The sequence below is a fragment of the Hippichthys cyanospilos genome, chromosome 4 (assembly GCF_059441005.1).
Source record: "Hippichthys cyanospilos isolate Australia breed blue-spotted pipefish chromosome 4, RoL_Hcya_1.0, whole genome shotgun sequence".
In the NCBI taxonomy this organism is placed as follows: domain Eukaryota; kingdom Metazoa; phylum Chordata; class Actinopteri; order Syngnathiformes; family Syngnathidae; genus Hippichthys; species Hippichthys cyanospilos.
The window spans coordinates 21,007,894-21,030,494 of NC_142372.1; the positions used below are offsets into that span (position 1 = coordinate 21,007,894).

At 39.1% G+C, this 22,601-nt stretch overlaps 1 long non-coding RNA gene across 1 annotated transcript in view; it reads right to left on the reverse strand.

Moving 5' to 3' along the window:
* Positions 1 to 11,739: 11,739 nt before the first annotated feature.
* Positions 11,740 to 22,601, reverse strand: part of LOC148424977 (uncharacterized) — a 42,279-nt gene continuing 31,417 nt past the window's right edge. Inside the window, exons 2-4 of the long non-coding RNA XR_015865501.1 lie at positions 20,519 to 20,741; positions 13,148 to 13,251; positions 11,740 to 11,816 (exon numbers count right to left, since the gene is read on the reverse strand). This is a non-coding gene — a long non-coding RNA (uncharacterized LOC148424977). The remainder of the gene's footprint in view (positions 11,817 to 13,147; positions 13,252 to 20,518; positions 20,742 to 22,601) is intronic.

Sequence of the window (22,601 nt, forward strand, 5' to 3'; positions counted from 1 at the left end):
GGGGGGCCATGTCTTGCTGATGACTGTTGTGATCACAATAGAGTGTGTGTGTGAGAGACAGGGAGATGCTTCATTTTTGGGTTTTGTAATGTAGAAATCAATAATGAATGGCGAGACCTGTGGAGTGCAAAACAAATTTAGAATTCCATGAAATGTCTAAAAAACAAAGTGTGTTTGCCTCATGACGAATACATTTTACATCTATCCATTCTGCTAGTTTGCCAGTAATACTATGAGTGCAAACTGCTCCTAATTAAGTCACGTTAATTTTACAATAGTTAGTAGAAATGACATTTTGAGTATACCCACTTCTCAAGGAAACACTACAACACTAGACATGCATGCACACAAAGCACGACAGAAAGAATCACATAAAATATGCCACTTGACAGTGTATTCACAAGTGAATATGGATCAGTGTGTAGTGGCTCATCTTTTTATGGTCTCATAGAGGAGCCATGTGGGAGGAAGATAAGAAATCATTTGTAGAAATGAGGTGAGACTTTTTGATTTCCTCAGTCAAAGGAGACTAAAGATGATGTCTTGTCTTGACCTTATGAATAAACCGTCAGTCTGGTTGGATTACTACAATCATTAAAAATGTTTGCTTCATGTTTCAAGTGATTAAAGTGAAATTTTAGTCACTCTGCAGTCCCAAGCGCTATCCCCCTCCAAAGCAGACTTGAGTAGATGATTCTTTTCAAGACCCTAAAACCAGAACTGAATCGAATCGTGAGACGGTCAAAGATCGCCATCCCTAGTCTTGACCGATTCGAATCTTTTTTAGTCGAAACCCTTTGCCCAATTATAAAAACTTTGCATATTTTTAGTCAATATAATATGCGCTTGATTTAGTTGATCTCTTTTGACAGGTGCTGTATATAAAAGGGACATTTCCTAAATGCTGTGATTTACTGTCAAGCGATTCGGGGTGTTCCCCACTTTTTACCACATGTCAGCTGGGCCCCTGCTTCTAATGAGGGCAAGCAGTATCGGATATAGATGAATAGATTTGTAAAATACATGTTGCTGAAGTACATCCACCTCCAACAAATAGTGAGAAGAAACCACTTTTCTCCATTATTTCACTGACAAAAGGACTGTGTAGATAGCATATATTTGCCAAGGGCGGACTGAAAAGGGGACTATTTCATTCATGCCTTTCAATGAAAGCAAGCAATGAAATCAGCTCTCTCGTAGTACATGAGCAACCAATCTACAAAGTTCAAATGAATCTATTTGTACTTAAATTGTTCTTAAATCACCCAATGTCCCCATAGAGTTTCGTCAGAAGGTCACATCTAGAAAAATTGGCAGGATGTAAGGGCCATTTTGACATTTTCAGCACTGATCGGATCCTTGCTTGCTCCTTTCTCCTGAAAATATTAAACAGATTGACCAGTCTTGATTGTGTTTGCATCCATGAAGTGATGATGCGTAATGGTTGATAGTGACATAGTTTAATCCTACTTGTATATAAAGCCTAAAACGGATATTTTTGTTGAAGCTAATATTTCTGTCACACAGATTTGCACCAGGTATCAATGATATGATGTCATATTTAGTGGCCATCTAGATCAAAAGAGGACGTCGAGGAGGAATTATCTCAATTGCTCCCAAAATTTAGATCTCATGCCAATCTCCTAGCTTCTGAATGGAATTTTAGGAAGAAACATGCAAACAGAGGAGGGTAGGAATAAGAAGCTGTAATTTGAGAAATGATTTGACCTCTTAATTTATGAAATACTATACGAAATACTATAAGAAGGCCTGTTGAGCAATCATGTTTTTCATATATTGCAGGTCAATTTTTTGTTTGTTTGTGGGTTTTTTGCCATACATTCCTGCTAAACTCAAAAAGAAAAAGGTGCATCAGAGGCCCAATAGTAGAGCTGTGATGTATTCATTTGCCTCTGTCATTGAGTAGACACACAAAGGGTGCAGTGTATCTTCTGGATTTTTTTTCCAGCAGAGCGAGCAGACATTCTGAGGTGCAAACAAATGACATTGGACTTCAGTTTAGTGTTTAGCAATTAAAAAAAAAAAAAAAAAGATTTTTGGGGGGAACACATCAAGCTTCAGTGTAATAATCACAAAGTACAGTTAACATAAAAAAACAAGACAGAAAATCTATTAATGCAACAAAACTCAAACAATTTTGTGTGTGAGGCTATACTTTTTAATTTATTTTTAAAAAAATCAATTTTTTTTCAACTACTATACGACTTGATGTCATGTATAAATATACAATTATGTTCAATTGCTTATTGAGAAATATTTTTGAATTTTATTGTGAATCACGGCGGCTCTTAGAAAGAGTGGTTAGCAATTCCGCCTCGCAGGTAAGGGGCCAAAGTGAAGAGTTTGCATGTTCTCCCCGCAACCACATGGGTTCCCTCCGGGCAGTCGGGCTTCCTCCCACACTCCAAGAAACATGCATGGCGGGTGTATAGGACATACTAAATTGTCCTTAGGTGTGATAGGGTGTGTGAATGGTTTTCGTCTCTGTGTGCCCTGCAATTGGCTGGCAACCAGTTCAGAGTGTCCCTTGCCTACTGCCTGAAGTCAGCTGTGATAGGCGCCAGCAAGCGGCTATAGAAAATAGATGGATGGACTGATGAATGAATCATAAAATTGTACTCTGTGGTACAAAATTATACAAAGAGTTTTTTTGACCAATCCATTTCCAATTTCAATCCATCTTCTTAACTTTAGGGCAATTTGGCGTTTGCAATATACAGTACCTCACATGCATGTTTTTGGTGTGAGGAGACCAGAGTGCCCACAGTAGACCAATGTGAGCAAAGGGAGCTCATGCAAACTCAACACAGGATGGCTGAGGCAGGTGTAATTGCACCCAGGACCTCAGACCTGTGAGGCAAACGTTCTAAGCTGTCTTCCACTGTGCTGCTCTAATATTGTTGATATTGAATAGAATTTTGAGCTAGGGCTCTTGCCAATGTAGCCATTCTTATTTTATGTCTAGGTATGTATTAATTGTGTTACAAATTTGCTTTTGAAAGTGATTCGCTCTCCGATTGAAAGTGTTTTTAGCCAGGCTCCAGTGAAAAGTCTACTGTAGACTAAAGAACTTATTTTGGTTATTTCCGGCCTCTGCATTTGACAATAGCGATTAGCCTGCTTAACAATTCACAGCTCCTCAAATAATGTCGAGGAAGCACTGGGATATTATAGTTCATGAAAACTAACAGACTACATCTATAAAGGGGGGGGGGGGATTTTTGGCATTCACATTGTGTTGATGAAGGATTAGGGTTTGTTGTTGTACTTCATGTGAGTCTTTGTGTTTGTATATGTGCGAGTACTTCCTGGAAAGTTAGCTCTTTTAATAGTGTTGGGATCATTCACGTCTGTTTGTTTTTGTGAAGGAGAGGTGTAAACGGATGACGGGTGACATTTCCACTCTGACATGTTTTATCATTGTCTTCTCTGAGGTGGACTCCTAGCCCTCACGGAGCCAGAAGATGGGAGATGAGGCTCGGAAACACAAAAGGCCACGTTTGCCCTATTGCGGCAGCAAATAAATGACAGGCCTTCACGGTATCCCACAGTCCCCACATCTGACCAAGTCCTCCTCAAACCTCCAGTCTCCGCTGTGCCGGATTAGCTCACCGGACCATCCCACCCACTGACTGAGCACTAAGGCCGGGCCAACCCACTTAGGCTAGATGGTTGTCTGAATGAGACCGCCAGCCGTCTTGGCTGACTGCTCTGGTCTACTTGGTAGACCTTCACTAAAGCTTCATTACAGACTCGAGAGCCAAATGCGGGACCACACTGTGCGCATGCATACGTGTGCCTGTGTATTGCCTGCCTTTTTTGAAGAGATTTCTGTGAGGTAGTGTACTCGCAGTTGCTTGGGTGAGTCTTGATTTCTCTGCGTGCATCTGTTCCCTTAGATTACATGTTTAATGCGGACATGTGTGTGGTTTGGTTTGTTTGGTTTGGGCTTGCTCTCCACATTAAAAGCCATATTATGAAGAAAAAAAGAGTCCTTAGACTGGTAAGTCCCCACAACTAAAATCACCAGACTCTTTCAAATGCACCCCAGATTTCAAAAATAGAAGTTGTCGTTACACAACCACAAGCAGGGGAATGACCCATGTCTTTCATGAACCACTCAACTTCCGTGAGGACCGTGCGAGTGGCCTTTTCTTTGCTTCAAGGAACATCACTGGGCTTCAACCGAAACAAATAGAAAGCTCGGCTATCAGTACAAGAAATCGGTAGGTAGTAGGAGGGGGCCAAAAAATAATTCACATAAGAATCGGGATTTTCATTGACTGTACTATCATTTAAACAGAATTGAAATGTCCCTAAATCGAAATTAAAGAAAAAGAAGATATCAACTCCTGTCAACTTCCGTATTATGTCGTGTCACCACGTAGCCCGTTCAGCAAAATCAAGAATGAGTGGCAGGATGTACAGACGAAACAATGGATAAAATTCAACAGCCCTTTCCTCACCGAAGACAGCCTTGTCACGTTTTTCAAACTCGTGTGACACACAAAAGCCACAAGGACGTGAATGTAAATGCAACGTTTCGCTTCACTGTTGACAAATGCAGTTTGACTGTCACGGATCTGGTGGGTTCGTAAACATTAAAAGTGGCTTTTCACTTACGTTGAAGCCGTGATCATTGTTTCTGCCGCCTTACTACTAAATATATCAACAATGACAGGAATAGCGCTCAATCATGTCTTCTGCTTTCTCTCCTCACACCACAACTATCCACACACATACATTAAATGAGCTAACCAGCTAAAAATATTCATGCAGTACGGAGAGCAAATGGTCCACAGTCAACGAAACACAAATTTTCAGCATGTCCACAAAACAAAATACAAAAAAAGAAAAACATGTGAAGTCTGCTGTAGCTTCCATTTCTTCCATCTCCCATACTGTAGTTGTGGTGGGATGGCTCCTCCATGCTTTTTTTTAACCAAACCCAGAAGTAATTTGTTCTTGGAAAGCACATTTAATATCAGCCTCAAATCTAAAAGGGGAAGGCCTCTCTCCTACAGATTTGCCAGGCTTTAAATCACTAGATTATTGGTTTTATGAGGCTAACCCATGTGAAAATAATTGCTAATGTTGCAAGAGTAACCAGTGGAAAGCCGGGTAATGGGGCAATACATACTGTAAATCCTGATTGCAATACATGGATATCATCCAGGCAATACCCCAGTGTTATTTTACGGCTACTCATAAAAATAGCCCAAGCAGGACAACAATTGCAGTGACCACATCCAATAAAATCAATAATGGTGTCACAAACCTTGTTATTGCTGCTTGCCCACTATTCAAAAAGAGGCTCGCCCAGTAGATTGTAGCAATATCCTTCGCCCTATTAACGGAAACAGGGTTTTTGAATCTGATGAAATAGATGCTATATATTGATCATATAGGTGGCATGGTGGCAGACTGGTTAGCCGATCCAGCACACAGTGCAGAGCTCATGATTTTCTTTCAGCTCCGGCCTTTCTATGTGGAGTACTCATGTTTTCCCAGTGCCCATGTGGGGTTTTTAAGGAAATTCGGTTCAATTTCACATTCCAAAAATGTGAACGGTGGATATATTTGACACTCTAAACTGTCCTTAAGTGTGTTTGTGAGTGTAAATGGTTGTCTGAGCACCCTGTGATTGGCAGGCAACGGCTTCCAGGTGTATTCCACCCATTAGGCACAGGCTGCTGGGGTATTCTCTTTATGATATCAGATCCAAGGAGAAGAATAGGGATCATTTCATTTTTTATTGCAGTTTTTGATAGTTCAAAAGGAGGCAAGTCACAGAAGTGAAATAAGTTAAAGTTGGGCATTTGATTCTGCTTAATTTTTGGCCAAGAAAAAAGCAGCAGAAACTGACCCAGTTTTATGGTGGACGTGCAAGCCCTGAAGTGTCTCCAGCTGGTAAATGCATGACAGCATTTTCAGCCTCACAATATAATCGTCTGTACAATGCAGTGCAGTTCAAGCTCAAATGCACACGGTTGCCCTTTCAATCTAAAGATGCTATTTCTTAAACCCTAGCTTTAACAGATTTTCCGTGAGTGTTGATACATTCTCCACGCATAAATAAGGCCATGTGATGAATCTGTTTCTCGTGCGGCTTCTCAGAGTTCCGTCATAAACTCTTTGAGACAGCATCTAATTCAGTACGCATACCATCAGATGGAAGCCAACATGTTCATGGGTGGTCTTGTCTGTACTGCAATTTTGTCTTCTGATGTCAGGCGTTTAGATTTAATGCTCAATTTGCTCACTCGCTCCACACTGACATGTGTACATCTGCACAAATAAAGGATCCACGAAAGAAGTTCACAGACAGCAAATGTCAAGATGGCCTTTTTTTTTTCAACAGAAACGGCCATATTTGGGTTCAAATTAACCGTGGTACTCACACATAAGCCAAGCAATGAAATCAGCATGTATAAAAGTATCCACAGAGACCTAAACCTCATACACAGTATTTCAGGCAATGTCATTTCCAAACTTCTGCCAGAAAGTTATCCGTTTTGATGACATAATTATATAAAGCCTGCCTTACTGACAGCTTTAGTTATGACCACAAGTAACAGGCAGGGAGAGCGGCTTTGTTTTCATTGAGTTAAAAACGGCATTTAAAAAAAAAAAAGCATACGTGACGTCAGTGATAGTCACTAGACTTCTCAACAGGTGCAGGACTGCAGGGCCACAAATTTGTTGATTTGGTTTTGAGTAGATTTCAAGTTGTCATGTTTTCCTTGTGCCGCTTTTCTTCCACATCTGTCTCAGGTTCATAGTATGAGTCAGAAAAAAATCAATCAGTTAACTCTACCTCTCGCTGTTTTGGTAAAATTATTCTGTCGGGTTATTGTCTCCACCATCAGCTCATTTCCTTATATTTTCCCCAAAACTCCCTCAGCTGCTTTTGTCTTGTCCAGGTGTTTCGTGTTACCTCAGTTTAGTTGTACTAATTACCTGCTTTCTTTCTGTCTGTTGCCCTATTCTGTTCAATAATACGAGTCATGACACATTGAAAATAATGACAGAAAACAATTACTATATGCAGATTAGGCAGATTGTTACTGGGAAGCTGGGGCATTATATATAGTATAAAGATATATATAAGCTATAGCACTTGTAGTGAAGAGTATACAAAAAGGATGAATGCTTTAGAGCAGTGAAAGATGGACTGAGGATTGAAATTTTCTGCAAAGGGTGCCTGTTCTTTTTTTAACTAGAAAGAAAATTCCAGATACCTTTTAAATAATGTTATAATAATCAACCACTTGAAAGAGTGAAGCTATTTAAATATCTTTGTTTCCTATCCTTTTGGATGAAGACTCACATTGGAAAATCACATAATGTACCTTAAGTCTAAGAATGAATTAAATCTTAAAGATTGAATTCAACAAAAAGTCCAAATTGGACATCATGGCCTGGAATGTAGTCTTAGTTTAAGACTAATATGACTAATTTATGAAATGTGTTTAACATTTGATGAATTGTCCTTTACATATTTGGTGAGGCTTAAAGGAAGTTTTTATAATCCTGCTCTCTCAGTTCTGACTGATTCTGGTAATACCAAAAAGAGAGTTCCGGTTTTAGGTGGACCATTGACAAATGTGGGGAAAAAATATGCCATTATGGAAAATGATTTTAGCATTACACTTGTGTTGAATGTACTGTAATTCCTCCATGGATGCTACCTGTTTCCATTGCTTACTTGGGATTGTTTCATGTTCAGAGCTAAAGCGCAATGCTGGCAATGAAACCAGCCTGCTAGCCTCCAATGGAGTTTCGATGAAAGCTGTATGTCTTAAAGCTACCACCTGCATTGTCACCTGCATTTCTGTGTGCATGTGTAGGCATGAGATAATCATTCTCTAAAAAAATATTAGAACACAATTAACAATATGTTGTGCCTCTTCTAGTTGCCTAATTAGCAAAACCAGTCACTTATTGCCACAATGTTAGTGCTTACTTACAAACACACACAAAGAAAACACAACAATGTACTGTTCCAAAAATAGCTCCATTGAGCTGCATGCTTAAGGCAATGCTAATCTAGTGTGACGTCCATCTTTCCTATTACCTTCACTGGGTCAATCGCCCTGCCACCACAGCACTGTATGCCGATGCACTGATTTCAATGGGAACGTCATCTCTGTCAACATGGCCACCATAACGATGCATGCCATAGTCTGCTAAAGTCTACTGTAAGTCTGTTTATCTATTACAAGATCAGTGCGAAAAAGGAAACCGCTCCATAAAGAGCCTGAAAACCAGCTTCAAGGCTGAGGTGTCTGCCTGGGCATGCTTGTATTTTTGTAGGCTTGAGGCGACTAACATTTGCTCGTTTTTATTTTGTAAGAAACCTCAAATTTCAAAGAGAAGTGCAAAAAGAAAATAACTAACGAGCCAGAGTTCTACATTTTACAACAAGTTACACGAACAATTTGCAGCGTTTGCATTGTGCTTATTCCTATTGTGAATAAAAAAAAAAAGAGAGAGCAACATATTTTCTATGAGAAAGTTCCTTAACCCAGTAACCTGTGAGAAAAGTGTGTGCCTATAGCGCTCACAAGAGCACCATGCTGGCCACAGTTTGAGGCTGAAACCAAATTTTGTTTACACTCTCTACACAGACTTGCTCATAGAAACATGCACACAAACATGTAGGAACTAAATGCATGGAAACTATGTGCCACACCACAAAAAAACTGTCGAGCTACTCACCCGCTTGCATCCTACGTAGCTGTGAACCAATGGCGTGTGTGATAACCCACAAATGCATGTGGTGTGGAGTAGTTGCAGCAGATATCCCAAACAATCTCTTCAACGCGCCAGGGGGAAAAAAAAAACAAAAACTGCTAAAACACTTGATTTAACACCTTCATTAAAGCTGCAATAAAATGTTAAGGAGAGGTTGCAAAGTGCAGACTTTAAAATTATTCTATTGGGTCTGTGTTCAAAGAGTAAATGCTTTTAGTGCACATGGGAGGAGAGCACTGGGTTCCGCTTGTGGTTTTGGGGTTTGTGGGCTTTCGCATAAGATGTAACGGTTCAGTTTCCTTGTCAGCAACATATTTAGGTTGTGTGATCCACCGCTTGTGTGTGAGACAGTGGCTTAAAGAGACGGAAAAAAAACCTTGTCTTAAAATAGTGTGCTTGACTGGTTTTGCAGCATGTGACAACTGCATTTACGTGATGAAAGATGTGAATAGAAAGTAATGAAAGTATACATGTTGCAAAATAGCAAAACAATCTTCAGTAAGCTGCAGCACATGAACTGCAAAACACAGGAGACATACGGTATAAAGTGCCAAGGCAAAACCTAATCTTTGAATTAGAATTTTGAAATAAAAGTCATGGATAGACTTGATTTTTCTCAACATTGTACCTACAGTAATGAAAATTGCATAATGAAATTATTCATGAGTTATTCTGATTTTGGCACTGAGGTAACCAACACTTGTGAGAAATAGCCGCAATCTTTGGAACTGATGATCGCAGGTTGTAAGCCAGCGGTGTCAAAGTCAAATGAACGGGGGTGCCAAATGAAAGAATTAACCTACAAACTGAGAGACAGACTTATTGAATGTTTGTTAAAAAAAAAAAAAGACCACTTAGTCTAGTGAACTTAAATGAACCTACTGAAACCCTAACAAATATATTACGAAATGATTGGATAGGATTAATAAAGCAATATTGTCTGACGGCTCTGTCAGTATATTTATTGTTGGTTCTTTTTCATTTTCAACAGGCGCAAATGACAGACTTCCTAAATGTAATAATATGCATAACATGCATATTAATTAGGTGATATTTTTTAAGGCACCATGAGTATATTTTCTGACAGAAAAGACAAAAGTAAATTTTTCTTCAAAGAAATAAATACGGAAAATTTCTATCAGTCACTCAAATGAAATATTTTAAAAGCAATTCCGGTAATTGTGCCATGCATAGGACACAGTGCTATAGGCTCCAGCCACAATCTGACTGCAATCCACAATGCATTTAAAGATTGATAACTGGGCAATGTCAGAAATGTGGTGCTTGTTCATTGAGTGGGAATATATGATGAAATCTTTTTCCTTCATCACAAGCTGCTCTGTTTATACTAATGGACAGCAACCATTTTTCTGCTCAGGCTCACGTTTAAAAAAAGATTAGCTGCCTTTTGTCTGGGCAAACTGCTTCACAAACTTGAAGCATGAAGTTTATGCTAAAATCCCCCTCTGGAAATGGCCGGGCTTATTTAGTGAGCTCTTTTCCCACAATAAAACTGGCCTTGACAGTGGCCTCACTTTGTAATTCTGCTTTTCTGAACAGAGTGAAGCAGAAATGCTGAGATTTAAGACCTTATTTTAATTGTTCCACCTTCCGTAGCCTTTGTTTCACATCCATATTTTTGTTTTTGTCCGCGAGTTTCATTCCATGCCAGGAGTTTTCCAGCAACCTCCGTGAAAATGTAATCCGACTCCCACCTTGTCTGAAACCCCTGGTTGAATGGAATCTTTGATTTCACTATTTTTGATGGGTATCTGAAAGTTGGCGCTTGCTGTTATGCTAGGTAATGACTCCTGATGAATAATGAGATGAAACCATCTCTTGCTCGGGCACACCACTGTTGCATTGTGGGAAATGTAGTAATGGTGTGTGTAAAACACCTCCGGTCTGTAAGCCGCAGTAAAGCCGCGGGACACTTCTAATAATAAATGAATATAATCCCAGAGAAAAACTTCCTGTGGGCCATGACTTTGACACGTGTTGTAAGCGGCTACGCCAGCAACTCAATAACACATGAAATGCAAATATGACCACAGTAGTTGATACAGTTGGATCTTGTCAAACAACTCTACATAAGCTTCCACACAATCGATAGTGCAATAATAATTGGTGAAAGGTCAGGGCCAGCAAAGATTTCTCAGCTGGCATATACACTATCTTCATGCAACTCTATTTCATTCATAGAGGAATTTAAGATAATCATCGCTGCATGAAAAAAAAAAAGCTGGAGTTGCATCACACAACAGACAAAAGGAATCAATATCATAAAAACAGCAAAACTAACACAATGACTATTCTCATGCGGTGTCAAAAGCCAAACAATAAAAATGGCGAGTTTTAAAAATGACAAAGGTATTGTCTCTAAGAACAATAGTTGAATTGCTCTACCTAATTCATACTTCACTAACACATTATTAATCATAATATTGTTTATAGTCGTGAGGGAGCAGAGGCAATAATGTGCAAAAAACAAATGTACTTGACCATGTGCGACCGACCAACAGTAGTTATTGTTACTTAAATGGTCTCACTACTGAATGCTTGGATTATACATTCAGTACTGGAAATAGACCCCTGTAATGGGTGCTTCCTTTGCTGTGTTTAGTTGCAGTCAATAACCCCTTTGAAAGTCAAATTTGGGGAATTTGGGGGTTCCTAAACACCAAATAAATGCACCCAGTAACCCGAATAAGCTAATTGTCCTGCTTTTAAAAAAAAGAATGAGACACCTGAATTACCTATTTTTTTACCCGAATATGTGATCAAGTGAATACATTCCAGTTACCTCCTTTGCCATTGGTTTGTGTTCTGCGCATGCTCTGAATGCGTGGAATCTGGAAGTTTTGAAACAAAAATACTTTTAACATGCTGTGATGCATTACAGTATATTTGTCAAAGGAAGAGGAGGGACTTACCAAGGAGACGAATTTGAATACATTCATAGGGTAAACCAGTTGAAACTCAGACGCAACAAAGAGCCAGACTTTTGGAGCGAGCAGGAACGCGATGTCTTTGTTTCTCTGGTGAGTGACATGAATATCATATTTTTTATTGACAGTTGAAAGTAGACAAAAATGATGTCTATTTGCATTATGAAGTTATCTGTACGTCGCGGTTTCAATCGAGGCAGCACAATTAACATAACCCCCTTTACTAAAGCAGGGAAACAGATATATTGTGAATGTTTCAGAAAATGTTGACATTTATAACTAAATGCAAATGTAGCATATATCAACTGCAGTAGAGTTGTGTTCTGGTGTGTAGGTACAATGGAGTAGCAAAAGTATAGCAACCTTATTTTCCGCACTATAAGGCGCACCTAAACACCTTTTTTTTTAAAAAAAAGCTGATGGTGCACCTTATAATCTGGTGTGCCTGATATATGGATCAATATTGAGATTGGGATTCGTAGATGGGGAATGAATTTATAAAGTAAGCTTTATCTGTTTCTTTTGTGTGTTTACAGTTGAACAAGGTTTGTCATATTGACACTGAGTTATTATGCTATTGAGAGTTTAGAGTTATTATTTGAGTTATTATTGTTATTAGTTTGAGTATTACTATATTGTGATTGCACTGGAGGAAACGTTCGCTGATATAAATGTTGCACTACATGTTATACAATGCTGTTAAAAGATACACTGTCACGGAAATCCTGATAAAATAAAACATAAGACTGTTGTTTATTCATTTTGGGAGTGAATGGAGTTGTCAGAAAGCTGGTTTGTAATCTACTAATAAAGTTTGACTGCTTATACTTTTGCGCCTTATAATGCGGTGCGCCTTATATATGGAAAAAGTTTTAAAATATGTCATCAATTGAAGGTGCACGTTATAATCCGGTGCGCCTTATAGTACGGAAAATGCGGTAAATGCAGACCCCACCCACTTCAGCTGCATTTCTACTATACTATCAGCGGTAGTTCTGTTACATTAACATGAGAAATTAGTGACCGCTTTTTCATTACAAATTATGAACTAGCTGCCTAAAGCTACAACTGACACTTAAGTATGTAAGATGGCTAAGAATGAGACTGTCCTGATCCGCTGTAGACAGCCTCTGGCGTGGAGAGAGATGCGCAAATTAAAATGTAAAGCTGCTCAGAGCACCATCTTAATGAAATCCCACATTAAGGTGAGCAAGGAGTCAATGCGCACTGTAGGGAAAGAGGGTGAAGGCAAGCCAACAGAGACTTGTGCCTCCTGTCTCATCCCTTTTCGCCGCTATTATTACCTTGCTTATCTCTTCCCACACAATTTCCTCCCTGATATTTCTCTTTTCTTACTGGCTGGCTGCAAAAAGCATCCTTGACTCACTTCATCCGCCTTTTCTTCAACAAGCCACACTCACTTTGCTTCTCCTTCTCCCGCATATTCTCCTCCACGTTCTTGTTGTGGTTGCTTCTTTCAGTCTTTCGGTGCCACATCTGGCAGCTCCAGACGAGGCCTGCCTGGCTGGAAGAGGGAGAAGGAGAGATAATCGGGCTAATCCCTCCGTCATCCCGGAGGCTATCACGCTACTCTATAAACCCCTAATCCCTCTAATTCCCTCACACTCGGCAGTCAACCTCGCTGTCAGACACATCGGGATCCTTATCGCCAGGCGAGCGCTGTGGGCGCTATGTGTTTGTGTGTGTCTCGGCTTGCCTTTAATCACTCTGTGGCCTTGCGGACATAGTGACCCGAGAGGTCTAAGGAGGGGCTCGAGCGGATGGATAAACAAACGGCAGACATGAAAACAAATACATTCACAAGGAAAAGAGGTCTTCCTCTTGCTGTTGAGCGCTTTATGACAATGTTGTTTATTCCCTCCCCCCTTCTTTCTCACACTCTTTGTTTGTGTGCGTGGGTGAGAACGCATAAGCGTGCAATTATCTGCTCGTGCAACACAATCAATAAACGCAGTTTAGCTCCAGCTTTACTCAAGCGACACGAAGAGAAATAACAGCTATTATTATTATTATTATTATTATTGATTGCCAACAATATTTTCTCAGTATCATATAGTATTACTGGTGAGCAATGGAGCAACTTGGCTTATTCTAATTTGGTTTGATTGCAAGAAGCTCCCTCATTTGTGTGTGCATGCAGAATTATCTGTAGTGCAAATATCCTTTTATACCTACATAAGATGAATACATTACATTGGAGATGCTGTTATGACAGCTGAGAGATTGGCTCACATTTGCATCGTAGCTCATCCCAAAGGTGTTTTACGTGGCTGAGACCAGGGGTCTCAATTTCTTCCTATGCATATTCCATAGGCTATATTTTGGTAAACAGCAAACACGTGCTTGAGTGTAAAATCTAGTACATCTTTATTTTTGTGCCAATTTAAGTCTCCTTTTGGGTGTTTTGGAATTTGGCAGATCACATTGCATGTCACTGGGTGCTCCTGTTGACAGAGGGCAGTTTTTCTTACAGGAGCACTTAATAATGTTGTGGCAGAAAGTGGACTAGAGTAGATAAATAGGGTCTCGGTTCTGTTGAAGGTTCCGTAACAGACATATTTCGGGCTCTACGAACTTGTGTGATGGTTAGGGTTAGGTAGGGGGTTCGGTGCAGTAGGTGAGCTTGCTGTCACAAATGGACAAAGGATGGAAAAGTGCCTGCTCCTCTTCTTGCAGTTCCTTATAAATGTACTTTGCATGGTCGATTACCTTTTTCCTGTTTGAAGGGAATGGGAAGCCCCTTCGTGTGACCGGGAAGAAGGATGACTGTGCCGGTACCACCACCTCTTTGCAACTGATAACACTGATGCCAAAAGTCAGGACACTCCATCTATGCTCACACTGAGGCTAAGCTTGCAGCTTGCAACAGTGGGCACGAAAATAGAGCCCCGCGTCTTTACGAACCTTGTTTCATATACAGTCATGCTAGAAATGAAAAAGAGAATCCCTCAAATTGTTCAAGGAGGGACCTTAACAACTTTTGTCCTCAGCATTTTCATCCGAGGGATCTGAAAATAATGCATGTGCTCACACTGTCTTTTTAATCCAGTATCACCAGTGAAATGTGACATCTGGTGACACTTCCTCCCACTGCCATGACGTCTCAGTGGGGCTGTGGCAGTGATGTGAGCGCTGGCATTGTGGCCAGAGCGAGAGATTTAGGCGAGAGAGACAGCTCATCAAGCTGGGGAGCCAGCCAAGTGGAGTGTGACAAATCTCCATTTACCATCGGCGCACGGGGGGCAAGAGTAAAATTAGAAACTTCGCTGCTTCTAACTCCCCGCTGCTAATTCCATTTCGTGCAAATTAATAAATGTTTTGTCCTCCTCCCCCCAAGTCCACCCCCACACTACGCTCCCTCCCCCATCTGTTCTCCTTGACGAATTGTATTATCTCAAGTAAAAGACGATGCTCATTCACTAGTAATGAGGCATTGTTAGGCAAATCCCAAGTCGGTTCTAGCATTATTTATGGAATAATCGCCTTATTATCAGTTTCTGAAGTGCGCTGGTGTGTGTGTGTTTGTGTGAGAGATACAGAGAGAACAAGAACGAGAACGAGCAAAACGCTGATATTGGCTTGATGTTGTGTACTTGTGAGTTATCATTATTACGAAGATACTGTAGTTCATTATACAGGGTGACCCACTTGCAAGGAAAAATGTTAAATGGACAACTTGCTGTGATCTCCTTTGTAACAAGATGCATTTCTTTGTGAAATGCAAGTCATTTTTCTTCGTTTCCACTGGCTTAACATAGGGGAATGGAACATATTTACAAAAAGAAAAGTACAGAGGGCCGAAAGTAGAGGGCCAAAATTAAAGAAGCAAATGTACTCAATTAATTACCGGTGAATAATTTATTAATTAAATACATGTTTAATTCATTAATTCAAAAATGAATTAAATCAATGTTTAATTAAATGTGTCAATTAATGAAATCACCAATGATTACATTGTTAAAATAAATGTATAAAGAAATACATGTATCTACTTAGTCAACTATTTCACTGTCCTGTGTTGCGGAGTTGCATGAATTTATTTTATCTGTCAAACTCTCGCGTCGAACTTTGATGGGCGGGTCCTAACACCTGATTGGTTGCCCTGTTCTTCAAGACAAGACAGTGCAGGGTAACAAATGTTGAGTATTGTACTTCTTCTAGAATTCGGACAATCTTGGGTCAATGTTGTAATTGGAAAGTGCGTAAATAACTACTTTAATAAACAACAACTTTAATAAATCCCTCCACTTTGTGTTGTATAAAATCATTTTCTGCCGGCTCTGCTTCCATATACGTACTCACCAAGGACTAAAATATCTCTACCTAAATCTCTCGAAAGTTCATGCAGGTCCTCAAACATCGAAGTCACCATTTCTTCAACGACTTCAGGCCATAGCATTGGACCGGACAAGATTTGAGCTAATCACGCTTTCATTCCACGATTCATTTAATGAATTGATTCATTTCATTCCATCGAATAAAGACAAACTGACTTAATTAATTAAACATTTAATTAATTTATGACACTATTTAATTATTTAATGAAACATATGTATTTTATTTTGACATGGTCCTCCATTGAAAAGTAGAATAAGTGATTTTCAAAAAATAACCATTTTCACCTAAACTTTAGCATCTGCTGCTGTAGTTTTGTACGTTGAACATGATTTTTGGCAGTCAACGGTTCAATGCATGCATCTTGAAAGAAGGCCCCCCGGCCTTCCAAAAAATAATCACAAAAGTAAAGTAATTTTAGAGCTGTGCAGAGGTAACCTCAAAGAAGTGTCAAACATAGAGATATGCACATTGGAGGCTTTTGTGGGTGACATTATCAAAGTCTATGCTGTCTAGGCACGTTTACACCACACAATTTAGACAGTGCAAAAATGTATTCATACTTCTACAATGTTTTGCTCACATACTGTATTTACATTCATATACACATTTTAGATTTACCCTTTCTTGCTAGTTAAGTTCATCCTGTCAGATTAATATAAACCATGGTAGTTGGTCAAAGGTATGGAGGACCGAAAGTGCCAAAATTCATGTTCAAATGTACCATTCAATAATCAATGTCATTAAATATTTCAATGTTTAAGTAATTGATTAAAAGTGTCATTCATTAAATAAATGTTTCATTAATTAAATAAAACATTTATTTAGTTAATGCCACATTTAATTAATTATAATGGTTTGACAGCCATTTCAACATCGCCAGGTACGCCATTCGGCCATGCATTGTGATACGTCACGGTATCCTCGATGCACATGCGAGACAGTGTAGCTTTTTCTAAAAGGCATTGTGTGATGGGGCCTCTCGCCCAAACATGTTTTCAATGCATTTGAAGGTAAGAACATTTTAAAAAGGTAATACTTTTCTCTATATACAGTACACTGTACGTATACGTATGTAGATGGCAAGATTTTTTGTGATTCCAAAAATGAATGTTTGAATCTATTTACTGGAATCTTTTCCGCGGTTGAACCTGCTTATTTTGTGTTCATTTCATTTGCGATGATGATTTAAATAGGGTTAGGTGTCGGTGTCGGTGGGCAGAAGAGCCAATCACCTGAGAGGAAATAGACCAGTCTGCTGGTGCCTTAATAATTCAATCCAAGTTCTATTCAAATATCAGTGCTCGCTGTGCCGTTTGTAGCCCATCCCTCGGGCCATAATACTTATTAAGGAAAGAAATTATATATTCATAACAGAGGATATTGCTGCTTGTTTATTTATAACTCGGTTCCATAGTTTTAGTTATATTTTGGTAGTGCACTCCCAAGCTGTTTTGGTTGCGCTCCCTGGTGCCTTATTGTGTATATATACTGTACCTCCTATGCCAATCTTACAGTATATGAGGGGAAAAAAAAATCATAGCAATGGAATTGAAATTGAAAGAATGCTTTTTTTGCTCCCCACCCTATTATTTTGAGGTTCAACTGTAATGTAGCTGTTTTCTTGTGTCTCGACTCGCCAACGAGGATGTCATTCTCTGTCACCAAGAGACAGCAGAACATCCGAGGGAGCCGGCATCCAACTTGTTTGCCTCTTGAGGACACAGAGACAGTATCACACCAAAGAAATGAAACCCGCAAAAAGAATTAGTAGCTGCGGATGACATTCAACATGAGTGATGGCATACAAAATGGAGCACGCTACTTTATATTCATTCATTCGTTACATCCCACTTAATTTTGCACATGAGATAAAAAGGCAAAAAGCTTATCGACGTGTGCAAGATAAAGAGATGAAGACTAAAATCTTCCACGTTATTAAAGCAAACCCTGATTTATAAACCAGTTATTTCTCTGTGAGGTTTATTTGGTGGAAATCTTGTCATCTGAACCCTGGTGCGAATGATTGAAAAAAGAAGAATCCACAGTATTACACAATAACGGTGAATGGGTTTTCATCTGTGAAGCCCTTTGAGACTTCGGGCTATATAAATAAAATTTGATTGATTGATTGAAGGAGTTGGAATGTTGGGTGGAGGAGCACTCTGGTGTGTGTGTTTCTAGATTACCGTATTTTCTGCACTATAAGGCGCACCTAAAAGTCTTAATTTTTTTAAAAAAGCTGATGGTTCGCCTTATAATCCGGTGCACCTTATATATGGATCAATATTGAGATTGGGTTTCGTAGATGGGGAATGAAGTGATAAAGTAAGCTTTACCTGTTTCTTTTGTGTGTTTACAGTTGAACAAGATTGGTCATATTGACATTGAGTTATGATGCTATTGAGAGTTTATTTGAGTTATTATTGTTATTACGTTGAGTAATACTATATTGTAATCGAAAAAGTTTGAAAATATGTCATTAATTGAGGGTGCACCTTATAATCCGGTGCGCCTTATAGTGCGGAAAATACAGTACATAAACGCAGACACAGCCTTGTCTTTATATTAAATGTCTTCTTAGAGCGCACAAACATTTTTATAAGCTTTAATCTGTTTACACAAGCCATCACCAATTATTCAATGGAAATGTTCATTAACTGCTCATTTGGTGTGAGTGTAGTAATCAAACTTAAATCCAAATAATTTGGGAGTGCGTATATATATTAAATGTGAATGATGCCAAGGATAAATTAGGCTGGGGCAATGTATCGGTTTTCTTGATTAATTAAAATGTTTTTCTTATGGACGATTTAAAAATAAGAATCAACACTGACCCATCCATCCATTTTCTACAGCCGCTTACCCATACAAGGCTTGCAGGCTTGCTGGTGCCTATCCCAGCTGACTTCGGGCAGTAGGCGGGCGACACCCTGAAATGGTGGCCAGCCAATTGCAGGGTACACAGAGATGAACAACCATTCACGCATCCAATCACACCTAAGGACAATTTAGTGTGTCCAATACACCTGCCATGCATGTTTTAGGAGTGTGGGAGGAGGCCGGAGTGCCCGGGGAGAACCCACATGGGCTCGGGAAGAACATACAAACTCCACATAGGAGGTAGATTTGAAATCGGGTCCCTGAACAGTGATGCGGATGTTCTAACCACTCCTCCACCAAGACATCCTACTGATGTGATTATTTAGAGATTTTTTTTTTTTTTTTTTTTTTTAGAGTGATGTGGGCAATTAGTAGCCATTAACTGACGTTGTGGCAATTTTGTATTTAGAATGTCCCCTTGCTTAATATGAAGTTCCACTGGGGAGTACTATTCTATTCCACCAGCTTTCAACTTCCGGTATTTGCTTCACAATGCTTCCTCCGCTGTTTGCGTCCGTGTCAGTGAATTCAACATTCTTTAACCATGAAGTTCGGTGAACTTGTATAGAGGATGGCAATTGCTCTGCCTAATGAATGTATATTAACTCATTTAAATATGCGCAAATACCACCGGCGCATAGAGAAACAGTCTGCTTGTAAAACAACTTTTTTTTCCCAATTACTATTATTATTTTGCGCCAAAAAGGCCAGTATGTTGGGTCAAATAGGCCTAAATATTGGGTCGGTCCTCATTTGATCCATATGTGGATCATGTTTAACCCAGCTGTTTTATTGTTTGTTGTTTTGTTTTTTTGTGTGTGTGTGTTTGACCTTTGCATGATGTTTCACAGGGAAGTACCGTAGGCTTTCATGTGAGCTTTAGAATACTATCACAGGTGTGAATCCAATTAACTCAATCCTTGTCATTAAGGTCTTGTCTACATGTAACCGTCTTGTCTACATATATATTTTCCCCCTGTCGTTGTTTGTTTATTTGAAGAAGACGCGTCTATACAAAACTGGAGATTTTGACTTCAAGAAAGAAAAGGTCTCAAAAAAAAATCCTCACCCTCTCATTTGTTTAGCTTTTATCGATAAAATAAATAATATTGTTACTAACAACCTGATCTAAAGCAGGAAACATTTGATTTCATGTCAAGTAGGAGGAGTGAGCTACGGCTTTTTACAGATCGAATGTTAACTTCTGGTTTCAAAAGCTGATTAAATTCTGGAAGGGTCCGTGTTTTCTTTTTTTTTTTTCACTTTCAGAGGAAAAGCGGTTTCTGGCTTCGTTGGCTCGTTGTATGTTTGCCATGACTTGAATATTACAATATACACACACAAGCAGGGAAATCTATGTTTTGAGATTGAGTAAAGGACAGGAAGAGATTTAGTATTCTTCAAAATGGCAGCTTTCCAGCATTTGTCTTCATTTTAAAAGCTGAGCGTCTTTGTTATGCTGCGTAAAATAGAGAGACTCCAAAAACTTCAGGTTGGCTCAGTATTGATGACTCAATCAGCAAGGGTCAATAGGTTTAGGAGGAGAGGGATACCTGAGCAGAACTTAATCTCAGTCGTCCTTTAAGTGAAGGATTTGGGATGAATAAGCAGGTGCAGGAAAGCTATTACCGACCACCTTCCTGAGTTTGTCATCCACCAAGGGCAGAAGAGCCTGGAGCTTTGCCAGCTGCACCCACTAACATCCACATATACAGGAGAGCCGCACGTTGATGCGTGGCATTATTGCTTCTTGGCTTCCAACACGGCCACGTCTTGCTGTAAAACAAAAACAAATCAAAGTAATGTGACTTGCAGGTTTTAAAAACGTGCCCTCTCCTAGAAAGCCTGAAGGCATGTGGCACGAAAGGTATTAGGTTTTGTTTATTTTTTTCCCAAATAAAAACTCTATAATAATGGCAAAATCTTCAAAATCACATGGATGGCCTGTAATGAGATAAAAAAATAATAAGAAAAGAAGTATGACAGCAGTTAATCCCAGCACAATAGCCTGTCAAAACACAAATATGAACGGGACAGATAACAGTGAGCTCTTGAATCATCCAGGGTTGTGTTATTATTATTATTATTATTATCATTATTATTATTATTATCATTATTATTGTTGTTGTTGTTGTTGTTAACATGGCTTGTTGTTTTGATTTAATGTACAGGTTAAGTCTAACTTGTAATTTTCCCAAACAATGTTGAAAAACATTATTACTCGGGACCAGGATATACCATCAACTTAGCATTAATGTCATCTATAGTTCTGTAAGTTGATTGCAGTGATGTGTTCATCACTTTCTTTTCCTTTTTCAAATTTTGAAGTGAAGTAAAAATGTCAGTGACAGTCGACAGTTTTCAGGCCTAAGGAAATAAAAGTACAATGTATGGATCCCTAAATAATGTTGCAGAGGAAATAACAGCAAGTAGGGTTCAGATTTTTGTTTTACATATTCAAATTTTGAAACTGACATTTAACCATTATAGCTGTCCAAAAGTTAATAAAAAGCATGTCTTCAACTGTCTATGAACCCTAGAAAAATAGTCTCCATATGTACATCTTCTAAACTATAACAGATGTGGAAAATATTCCACTCACTCCACAGTCCATAATTAGCCCTCAGTGGAAAGGTAATTAGAAAAGAAGCTAGTTTTAAACATACAAAGCACAGTCAATAGTTGAAGGCTGACATCAGTAAAACAAAACAATCATGTCCATTAGTTACAAATTCTGAATGTTAAAGTTTGTGCTGAGGTAATGTGAGATCATTGTGCATGGTGGCCACGTGATTAGCATGCCTGCCTCCAGTGTTGGGAGTAATGCATAACAAAAGTAATGTACTTCCTCTAATGCATTACTTTCTGCTGTAACGCGGTAGTGTATTATATTACAAACAAAAATTTGCTTCATTGGGTTTTCTCAAGGTAGGCCAGCATACTCCCGCTTGACGGAAACCGAAGACCCAAAACTGCCTGTCCGTAAGATTGTGACCAGCCTTTGTGCACTTCAATGGCTGGCGACCAATCCACGGTGTAGTCGGTCTTTAGCCCAGTGGTTTAGATGCTCTGCATGTGCAAAAAGCAGCACTATTTGTACAAGTACAATATTGCTTTATTTTTTTAATAACCGACTTGAATTAAGTAGCAATACTGTAATTGTATCACATTGGTAGCTTCACATCTGCACTGTGTAAATTCCTCAAGGTCATAAGAAAACTATCGGCCACCCACCATGAAACATCACATTATACACGCAACTCCACTTTGAGCTTCCTATGCAGAACACTTGATCACATAAGAGAGATACTGGCTAAAAAAATTAACACTTGTTAAAATGGTATCTTTAATTAGAACAGTTCCACGGAGAATTAACCTTGTGTTTGCCAGAAGCAGACAAACACTTTAAGAGCGTTCACTGAGGATGGTTGCCCGACTGCGTTGTTGATATTTGTTGCTTTGAAGCCACGTGATTTTTACAACAGCGATAGAATAGTTGTGTCAGTTTATTTTCTACTTCTGAGCACCATTTAGCATATAACGTGATGACAAATAGCTGGGATTAAAATGCACATATCACACCAACTCATCAAAAGAGGATGCCACGTAAAACACAGTCAAATACTGGAGTAGAAG